At 43.6% G+C, this 10,768-nt stretch overlaps 1 long non-coding RNA gene across 1 annotated transcript in view; it reads left to right on the top strand.

Annotated features, from left to right (window-relative positions):
• The first annotated feature begins 1,281 nt into the window (after positions 1-1,281).
• Positions 1,282-10,768, top strand: part of LOC123478189 (uncharacterized) — a 32,168-nt gene continuing 22,681 nt past the window's right edge. Inside the window, exon 1 of the long non-coding RNA XR_006653335.3 lies at positions 1,282-1,405. This is a non-coding gene — a long non-coding RNA (uncharacterized lncRNA). The remainder of the gene's footprint in view (positions 1,406-10,768) is intronic.

Raw genomic sequence — 10,768 nt, 5'->3', positions numbered from 1 at the left:
CCCAGGTCAAATGAGTGACAGTTGTTGCTGACCAGTTACAGCTTTGGTTTCCCTCCAGCCTGTCCTGCCAATACCTAACCATTTTCACGATGCCAATCATAGGATGACCTGGCTTCCTGACACTATCCAACCCAGAGCAGCCCTGCTTCTTCAAATGCTCCCCAAATCAACACACTTGTGTGTTGTAAGTCCTGTCCGTCTTCCCGGCAGCCTGGCACTGAGCTACCCACGTCTCCCCATGGGATGTGTTCTCCTTGCTGGGAGTCATCAGCTGGGCCTGTGCAGGGCCGTTCCTGGGGGTCGTCGCTGGACAGCACTGAATTTGCTGAGAATGCAGAACACCGAGGGGTGTAGAGAAATGAGGTTGCGTGTGGGGCTGGGTGATGGGGTTGAGCATGTAGGTAGGCTCAGCTTTGAAAGCTAGACTAAGGCCATAGGAAGGAAAAATATCAGCTATTTAGGAGCGAAGACTAGCCCAAATGGAAACTGAGGCTTTGGAAAGTTGATGTGGCCATTTGCACAGTTAACGTGGCGGTGAGTGAGTGGCCTGGCTGAAGGCTACTGGTTCGTTGCAGATGGGAAAACTGAGGTAGCAGCTCAGGGACTTCCCACAATTTGCATACAGACTAAGGCGGGTTTCTGGCTCTTATTTTCAGTACTAGCTGTAGCTCCCCATGGCCTCATCCAGCACTCTCACCCTAACCATACTTCATATTACTAAAAATAAAGTCTTGTCTTTTGAAAAAGATCATCTAATACACAAATTCCACTGAAGAATTTAATAAATAGAACAATTCCCTATACCTTTGAACTTAATTTTATCATCCATGAAGCCAGTAGGGAAGGAAGCATCTTTGCTCGCTGCTCCATGCTTTGACTTGTTTTTGCAGAAACACAAACTCCTCTGTCTCTTGCGACTCTCCCCCTCTCTCTCCCGAGATTGCAGCTGTGAGGCAGCACAGGTGAGAGAGCTCCAGGGCGTCCTTCAAACCCTGGTCCTGTTGGCATTTCCTCATGATTTCTCTACCACAGGCACTGCTGCTGGCTGAGAAAACCTGACCCCATGGAAATGCGTTCCAGTGAATAGAATGGGTCCATACTGGACTTTTCAGCTAGGATTTCCAAGACAAGGCCTGATTTCAAAGGGAAATAGATGTTCCAGACTAGGCCACAGAGAAAGGCTGCTCAGCCTTGTAAAGGACAAGACATAGGCCTGTGTGCCAGACTCTGATGCAGGAACTTCTCATTTCCTGTTCCTGCAAGTCCGGGTGGTGCGTTTCTTCCTCCACCCTTGGGTTATCTGTGTGTGTGTGTTCCTTTTCTTTCTCGACTCTCAGATCCCAGGGGCAGGAGGCACTGCTGATTCACTTCTGCATGCTCCAGGGCTAGCTCCTGCGGCGGCCAAGTAAGTGCTTGCTCACGGACTGACTCCGCTTGTATCTGAAATCCACTGAAGAAGCACTTCGTTGGCTTTCGCTGATGAGTATTTGCTGGCTGGAAAGCTGCTGTAGGGTTATTTCTCAGCAGGGTTTGAATTTTGAGTGCCAGGGAAAGAGCAGCGTGATGGGAAGAGAGGGGCACTTCACTAGGACACACTCTGTTATCTTTGTTTTACATTTAAATGAAACATTTGGGTCTACATAAAATTTGGATGACACATTAAGGGCAATTTCCTCAGCGTGACTCAGGTTGCTGATTAGTGAACTGAGGCCTCCTGGTGTATTCTGTTTGTGTTACGGATTGGTTGAGGTCTGTTTCCCAGCGCGGGGTGAGTTCATTTTCCCTTAGAGAACTGAAGAGCAGAGCCTTTAGGGCAGAGCCAAAGCAAACTCTCTCTTCAAAAAGTCCAGATCTCCTGAGCTGAAGCTCTCGAACTCTCTTCCTAACTATACAGGAAACAGAAATGTCGGCTGCACAGCAGAGTGAAATAAGTCTGAAAATAAGTCCTCAGCTTCTGGGAGGGAATCCTCAGTGTCTTTCTTCTGGGCGGGTGGAGGCGGGTGGGGGGTTGGCATGGAGATAGTCTAACAGTGTGATTCAGGATGAGGGCCGGCCACGCCACAAACACCTCCAGTGTGACGTGGGGCAGGAGCTTTGGTGGCTTGGAGACTGAATCAACCACGTGGACAACTGACCAATCAACCATGTCTATGTAATGGAGCCCCAGTACAAACCAAACACAGAGGCTCGGGTGAGTTTCCCTGGTTGGCAATCCTGTGTGTGTGGTGTCACACACTGCTGTCAGGCAACGTGCCCTGACCCCCAGGGAGAAGACCACAGAAGCCCTGCATTTGGAAGCCCCTGGGCTTTGTCCTAGGTGTCTCTTCCTTTGGCTAATCTTAATCTGTATCGTTTCCCTGTAATAAACCATAACTATATATGTTCCTGCTTTCAGTGAGTTCTATGAGCCTTTCTAGAGAATACCAAGCTAGAGGGTGGTTTGGGGAACCCCTTGAACTTGCAATTAGTGCCAAAAGTAAGGACAACCTTGGGGACTTTGTCCTCTAACTTTGCAGTTGGCCTTAAATTCCTCGCATGCATCCTCTCAGACCCCAGGCCCTGGGAATAAGGAACTAGTTTGTTCTTGGGGGAGGATCTATACTGAGAGTGGGAGTACCCCAATTTAGGGTGCTGGTGGGGGACCAGGGGGCAGTGTTCTCTATATCCTCCTGCAAGCCTGAAAAGAAGCTATCACGGTAGGTTTACTAACTAGACACACTAAAGGAAAATGCTTCGATGGAGTGTAAGAAGCCTGTGCATAAAGAGAGCACGAGGTAGAGGAAAGAGCAGTGAACTAGAAAACCTCTGTGAGTCTGTACAATCCAGTTTCCTGGGCTTCAGTTTTCCCATCTGTGAAATGGGAATGATAGTCCCTGGACAGATCACTTTTAAAAGTTATTAGAAGGAACAAATAAAATAATGGGTATGAAAAAGTGCACAAACCTGTGACATATTTCTAGGAATGGACAATATTAATATTGTTGTCTTACTTCTAGCCATTTTATAGATGAGGCCCAAAGGGCAGAAGTGACAAGTACTGCAAGTTAATAGAACTGGGAATCCATGTGTCCTAACTCTTGTGCTGGTGATTTTTTAATAAAACTAGTCATGCAAGAGTATCCCTGGTCCCCAGGGCAGGCTTTTGATAACCTCAAGTGTTCAGAGCAAGCAGGAAAGTGCATCTGAACACCAAAGAGCCACCAGGCACGCCACGGGAACCCTCCAACCACAGCGACTGGAAATTAGTCTCAAATGAAGCCGACTGACTTAACAGTTTATTGTTTATCAGATTAGAAACTGCAGAATAGGTGAGGTAAGCAGCTAGAGGCTAATAAACAGACGTGATACCCAGAAAATAATAGCAGTGGTAATAATCTCAATTAGGGGCAAAACATCCCAATATAAGTTATTTGCATTGCTAACCCCCGTAATGATGTGCCGGAGTCATTAAAAGAGGCTAAATGATGATCAGTTTGGCCTGAGCAAAGGCAGAGGAAGGAAATAACAAAGCATTGAAAAGATAGAGACATGGTTATTATTTAGCGTAGACAATATAATAGCACAGAGAGAAAACTTTAAGGAAGCAATGGAAACACTATTAAAATAATGAATTAACCTCAGTTTCCCCGTGGTTGTGGTGAAGATTAGCACTTGCACGTGGCCTGGAACGTAGCAGGTCCCAGACAAGTTGTAGAGAGGAAATACGAACTTCATATACGACACCTCAGAGCTTTCCAGTGCACTAGAACCCTCCAATTAGAAATGGGAAAAAAATTTAAAAGTATTACATTTGTAATAGCAATAACGGGCCCCAAATAAAAAATTCCAAGACAGAAAAAAAATGTGTGGCATCTATATAAGGAAAATTATAAAATTACCGAGAGAGAAAAATGATTTGAATAAGTGGAAAAGTGTGTTAAGATACTGAATGGCAAAACAAGATATTGTAGAGATGTTACCTTCTTCCAAATTAACTTAAATCCTTAGAGTAATTCCAGACAAAATTTCTACTGAGCAATTTTTGGGACTTGACAAAATGTTTTAAAATTTCATCTGGAGTCATAGCAAGCAAGTACGTTGAAGATTAGTTGTGAAAGGAAAGGAAGGTAGGGACGGCCCTGCCATACAGAGCATGTTACTCGGTGCGGGGGAGGGAGCTCCCTCCGCCTGCTCGGGTTCCATGGCTGGGCCTGAGAAACAAGCTGACGTAAAACAGATCAACAGGAAAAAACATACAAATTTTACTACTATTTTTATGTGCACATTGGAGTCCTCATAAGGAAAACGATACTGCCCTCATGCTTTTCCTCCTATCTCACTGGTCACGCTCCTTACCTGGTTCTTTCTCTTCTTCCCAAACTCTTCTTTATTTATTTACTTACTTACTTACTTACTTACTTACTTATTTTTTTTAAAGAAATCCAGAGACAAGTGATTCCAGGTTAATAAATTCAGCAATTCATTGTCATCAGAGTTCCAGATCTGTTTCTTTGCACTTCTCAACATTTTTTTAAAAAACATTTTTATTTATTTATTTTTAGAAACAGGGAGGGGAAGGAGAAAGAGAGGGAGAGAAACATCAATGTGTGGTTGCCTGTTGCACACCCCCAACTGGGTACCTGGCCTGCAACCCAGACATGTGCCCTGACTGGGAATCGAACAGGCGACCCTTAGGTTCACAGGCCGGCGTTCAATCCACTGGGCAACACCAGCCAGGGCTTCTCTATTTATTTAAGTTTAACTTCATGGCTCTAAATACACTCTGTGGGTTCTAACACACAAATTTATTTCCTAAACTACACTCTGATATTTTCAGTTGCCTGCTTACTTTTTTCCTGTAAAATAAAAGACATAGCTTTCATTTTCACCAATAACTTTATTGATTTGGATATTTTGAGTATGTTGGCGATCTTCCACTATTCACTTCCACGAGGTAGAGGCCAGGGGTGCTGCTAAATATCTTCCAATGCACACGACAGCCCTGCAGCAAAGAATTATTTGGCCAAAATGACAATAGTACCAAGGAACTTTGCGAACCACGTTTGACATGTTCAATCAGTCACAGCACCTTCTCCGTACCCTGCACAAATCTTCTATGTGTGTTTCAGTCGTGCTTTTACCTTTCTTGAAATAACAAAGCATAATACACCGGAAATGTTGCTTGCCTTCTTCCACTTTCAATATTAAAATGGCAGCACAAGAATTCACCAGTTTTATTAAGTGTTCTTTTTAAATGCACGCTGATAGGACAGCTGTCACAATACAATCTAACAAAATGGTTTCCAATGAAGTTGAAGACAACTAAGCACTTCTAGAGCCGTGGTATGGAAGAAACGTGACAGACTTTTTGGCCACCCCAATAGTTTCCTGGGGCTACCATAACAAACTACCACAACTGGGTGGCACAAAACAGAAACTTATTTCCCCACAGTTCAGAAGGCCAGACATTTTAAAACTCAAGATTTCAGCAGGATTGGTTTCTTCTGGAATCTTTGAGGGAGAAGGTGTTGCAAGCCTTTCTCCTCATTTCTGATAGTGGTAGCAGTTCCCAGCATGACTTGGTTCTTAGACACATCACTCCAGTCGCTGCCCTTGTCCTTAGGTTGCGCTCTCCCCTGTGTGTCGATGCGTTCGCGGGGCCTTCTTCCGAGACCACTAGAGCTCATTCTAATCCAGCAGGACTTTATCTTAATTTAAGTAATTATTTTGCAAAGATCCTATTTCCAAATAAGTTTGCCTTCTGAGGTTCTGGTTGGGCATGATTTTAGAGGGATATTATTTAACCCAATACACTACTAAACACTTTCATTTAATGTCAAGTGCACGTCTAATTTAACATGTCAAAAATGGCAGTGATCTTGTCCATCCCAACTCTACCCCTACTCTTCATCTCTAGTTGATGACAACTCCATCCTTCCACTGGAAATCCCAGCCTCTCCTTCGCATTATCCAAAGTCTGACCATTCCTGTTCCCGCTCCCACTGTTACACTGTGGTCCAAGTCTCCGTCACATCTCACCAGCATTATTGTGATAGTCTCTTAACAGGTCACTCTGCTTCTACCCTTGTCACCCTAGAGTCAACAGTAGTTCTTCCTTATCCAAAAGGGATACATTCCAAAGACCACCAATGAACTCTATATATGTTATTTTTTCCTATATAAACATGCTTATGACTTTAATTTATAAAATAGACAATTTCAGAGATAGAAGATTCATTCTTTGCATAGAGCTCAGCAACCTCAGCATATGATTTTTTTCCTTTCCTTATTGAGAACGTTCACCTTTTCACCTAAGGGAAGCACTCTATGGCTTCTCCTTGGCATATCCAAATCGTCAGCATTGCTACTCTTGAGCTTTGGGGCCATCATTAAGTAAAGTGAGGGTGACTTGAACACAAATACTGTGATACTGTGACAGTCGATTTGATAACCGTGGGCACTACTAAGTGACTAAGGGGGGGTGGTCTATACACAGTAGGTCCGCTGGACAAAGGGATGATTCCTGTCCAGGGCAGGACGAAGCAAGAAAGAATGAGATTACATCATGCTACTCAGAACGGTGCACAATTTAAAACTTATGAATAGTTTCTTTCTGGAACTGAACTTTTAATATTTTCATACCGTGGCTGACAGCAGATAACTGGAACCTTGGAAAGCAACACTGCTGATAAGGTAGGACTACTGTACTTTCAACACAGCCCCAGAATGATCCAGTCAAAAGATCATGAGCTTTCCAATGAGCTGTCCATTTTTGGAAAGCTCTGAGATCATGAACTTTCCAATGGCTCCCATATTTTTCATAGTAAATGTCGGAGTTCTTACCGTGTCACACAAGATCCCCCAACCTCTCTGAGCATTCTCCCACTTGCTCACTCTGCTCCAGCAATAGTGGACTAATGCTGTTCCTTGAGCACTCCAGGACCCCTCTGGCCTCAGGGCCTTTGCACTTGACCTAGAATGTTCTCTCCCTAAATATCTACCTGCCTTATTCAGTCACCTCTTTTAAGCAGCTTTTTCAAATGTCATCTCTTTAAATGCATTCTACTCTGATCACTTTGACTACGATTGCAGCAAGCTCCTGCCTCTCAGCCACTGTCCCAGCACCACTGACCTTCCTGATCCTGCCCTGGTCCCTCCCCCACCCCGTGACCCTTATCACCTTCTCTATATTGCCTAATGTGCTTACTGTGTTTTTTTGTCTCCTACTGTAAGTTCCATGACAGCCAGAAATATTGCCTTTTATTTTCTGATGTATGCCTACAACAATGTTTTCTATATTATATGCTCAGTATTTATTAAGTAAATAAATAAGATAAATTACATGAGTGAGAAATGTATGGGGAACTACTTTCTAGGCACAGAAAAGATAAAAAGGAATCACAAGGAAAGGAATTCTACATTTTACTACATACAAATTTAAAACTTGATCAAGTGTAACAAAACACAAAGATATCTACTATACCATACTCCTTTAGAAAGCCCCAGCTCTCTCCCAAAGTAAGTACTTTTTAAAATTTTTATTTCAATCCTCACCTGAGGATATGTTTATTGAATTTTGAGAAAGAGAGGAAGGGGGCAAGGGGAGAGAGAGAAAGAGAGAGAGAGAGAGAGAGAAACACCCATGAGAGAGAAACATCGATTGGTTGCCTCCCGTAGGCACCCCGACCAGGGAACGAATCCACACCCTGGGTGTATGCCCTGACTGGGAATTGAACCTCAGCCTTCTGGTGCATGGGAGGGCACCCCAACCAACTGAGCCACCTGGCCAGAGGGCCCTTTTTCAATTTTAGGGCAAATGAGTCCTCACAATAAAAATTCAAGCTTTAAGTCATTTTTCCCCATTCTAGAAAAAAAAAAGTGAGGTTATTATGGGCACTTTTGCTGAGGGCTGCCTACACACCTTTGAGTTTTCTCCATAGTACTGAGGTAAATTAGGATTTAGTTATGAGAATTTACCCACTCATAATTCCATATTTGTTTTTCAAAATTTCTACTAGTCCCTTAGGTCAAATTTTTATTTTAAGCATTATTTTAAGCTTAATTAAAATTAAGCAATGCTTTATTTTAAGCATTAAGCATTTATTTTAAGCATTATTTTAAGCAAGTGAAACCTAAAAATTAGGAAAGACATTTTGAGCCATCACTGGAATTTAAAATAAGTTTTTAAAAAAGTGCATGTGAGATTAATCTTAATGATACTAAATGGCTTTGCTATAAATAATCTTCTAAGGAACTTATATAAAAAGCTTTTAGGTAATTAAGACTAATTTTTGACATTGTTTTTCAATCAGAAAGGGTTTTGGATTGAAGCTGAGAACAGACTAAGGAGGCTGCTGGCTGATACTCCTGTGTTCGCCCCTAGGCTGGGCCTCACTCTCAGTCAAGACACTTCCTACCCTCCCCCCCAACCCCCCCACTCCCCCCACACACACTTGGCAGGTAAGAAAGCCAAAATTCGGGAGGTAAGCAAATTCCACTTGTCACATAATTTCTACATCTGGGCCGTCTCAGTTCTGGTACCTAGTTATGATGCTTTTCTTTCCCACGTGAGTTGAAATTTTCCTGGTTCTTCACATGCTGAGTAAGTTTGGATTGTACACTGAACATTTTGAATGTGATGCTGTGAGACTCTGGGTCTTTTCTAAGTCCTGTGGATAGTGTTGATGTTTTTGTTTGGTTAAGGCAGCAAGTTCTGTTGGTTGCGGTTTCACCATCAGTTCTCTTACCAAAGCCTTTGCTGTGCTCCGCAGATAAGTCTTGTGGCCGCACCACGGGGTGGCCAGTCTGGGGTCTGGATAGAGGTCAGCCCCTTTGTCATGGTGTTAAGGATTAAACCCATGTTCAGAGGTAAGCCTAGGAGTTTGTAAAGAAATTTGATGGAGCTATATTCCAAAACTCCTCTCTTTGTCCGTTCCCTGGTACTTTTAAGTGCCCTGGACTTCCCCTTTTCAGTCCTTAGGCCAGAAAACTGGGGCTTTCCTGCCTCTGTTCTTCTGCGTACTTCCTGTGAGGACGTCTGTGTTTGGTACAGGTGGGAGGGGAATTTAGGAGAGAAGGAAGGGTTTGTTCTGCCCTTCTTGAGGTCTCAGCTTCTTCAACGGGAGAGACAGTCCCCTCTTGCTCAATGTTAGGTCCCTGTCCTTGTCACTGTTGCAGGATTTCTGGGGGATTGGAGAGCAAGAAAATGAAGAAAAAGGGGAAAAAACAAATTAAGAGTTTTCCACTCTTTCTGAACATCAGAGATCCCTAGGCTTGCCCTTCAAGCCCAGCTAGAAGGCTTCCAGAGTGCTCTCTGTTTATGTCCTTCTAGGTTCAGGCTTGCTTGAGTTCAAGGAGAAACCAGAGTTAAAACAGCAGACTGACTGCCTGTTTGGTGGGGCTTTGAATCCGGGTCCTCTTTCCTGACCCTCCTGCCACTGTTTGCGTTTCAGCCTTCACCCAGCTGCACCACACATCCTGACCAGACTCTGTAACTGCATTTAGTGGAGACATGGGATGGGTTATTCTTATTTCACCTTATCCAGACCAGAACAAAACATTTCAATCACAAAAGTATAAAATTAGAAAATGTGTTTAATTAAAAGATAGATAAGGAAGAACGAACAGAACTTCTGTGACATCCGGCGTCTGCGGCCTCCCAGGTATTTTCTGTGTGCGCACCTCAGTTTGACAGCATAAAAACGGACATGGTGTAGCTTAGTGATAAAAGCAGGACTCCTGCCGGGTTTGAATTTCATCTCATCACTTGAGTGATCTTGAGCAAACTACTACACTTCTCTTTGTAAAGTGATCATAAATAAACATCTGTAAAATGGGAATGACAAGGCCTGTGGCCCTCCCAGGTTGTGAGGGTTAAGTTAGTAAATATTCGTAAGCACTCAGAAAACCGCTGGACACATAATAAGTGCGATATACGTGTGAGTGCTGTTACGTGTATTCTCTTTTCCTAAAAGAAATAATAAATCACCCTTGAACTCAAGAACACCCAAGAACATTGAATGTCTATTATGTGGCTGTCATTAAAAAGCCATAGGCCATTTGGGCTAGTGATTTTCTGTCTTTGCTAGAGGTAGTAGTAGTTTATGGCCATGGAATCATAATGTGCTGGCCTTCGATGATCAGTTCAGATTTCCACCTCTGCAGGATTCTAACAGGCAAAGACTTGGAAAGAGATTTAGAATCCTCCCCCACCACCAGCTGCATTCCCTATGAATGAATCCTATGTGTAGGAAAAGGCCTCTCTAATAGTTGGGTTGGAGGAAGCTCAGGTATGAGAATTGGGGGTGCTCTGGAAGTCACAGGCCGATACAGAGATGTGACTGACCTTGAGGAACACAGGGGAGCAGCTGTGCACCTCACTTTTCCCATTTGTCTTTCAAAAAAAATCTATTTTTCTCCCCATTTGGCCAGAGGATAAGGATGTTGATGGGGTCTAGGACATGCAAGCTCAAAATATAGCGCCTTGGCATGTTGGGTATTTTAAGCAGAAGGACTTTGAGAAGCAACAGGTTTAGGAAAGGCCCCCGACCTCCCCCTTCTCCCCTGAAGCAGGTTGTAGGCCTCCTGGTGAGAGATGCCCTCCCTGTACTTGGAGAAAAGGTGCATCCTCACCTCTGAAGATGGAGGGAGTCTGAATGAACAGGCCTCGCTAAGTTTCCCCAGGTTACTACTGTGAGCTCTTACCCTTTTGTCCTGTGACGTACTTTCCAGGACTTTCTACTCTTCCTTAGACATAATATAAAAACACTCAGGCTTCACCTTTTCCTCA

This window comes from Desmodus rotundus, chromosome 3 (assembly GCF_022682495.2).
Source record: "Desmodus rotundus isolate HL8 chromosome 3, HLdesRot8A.1, whole genome shotgun sequence".
NCBI classification, from domain to species: domain Eukaryota; kingdom Metazoa; phylum Chordata; class Mammalia; order Chiroptera; family Phyllostomidae; genus Desmodus; species Desmodus rotundus.
The sequence above is the reverse complement of the archived record's forward strand: the minus strand, read 5'-3'. Positions and strand labels throughout refer to the sequence as shown.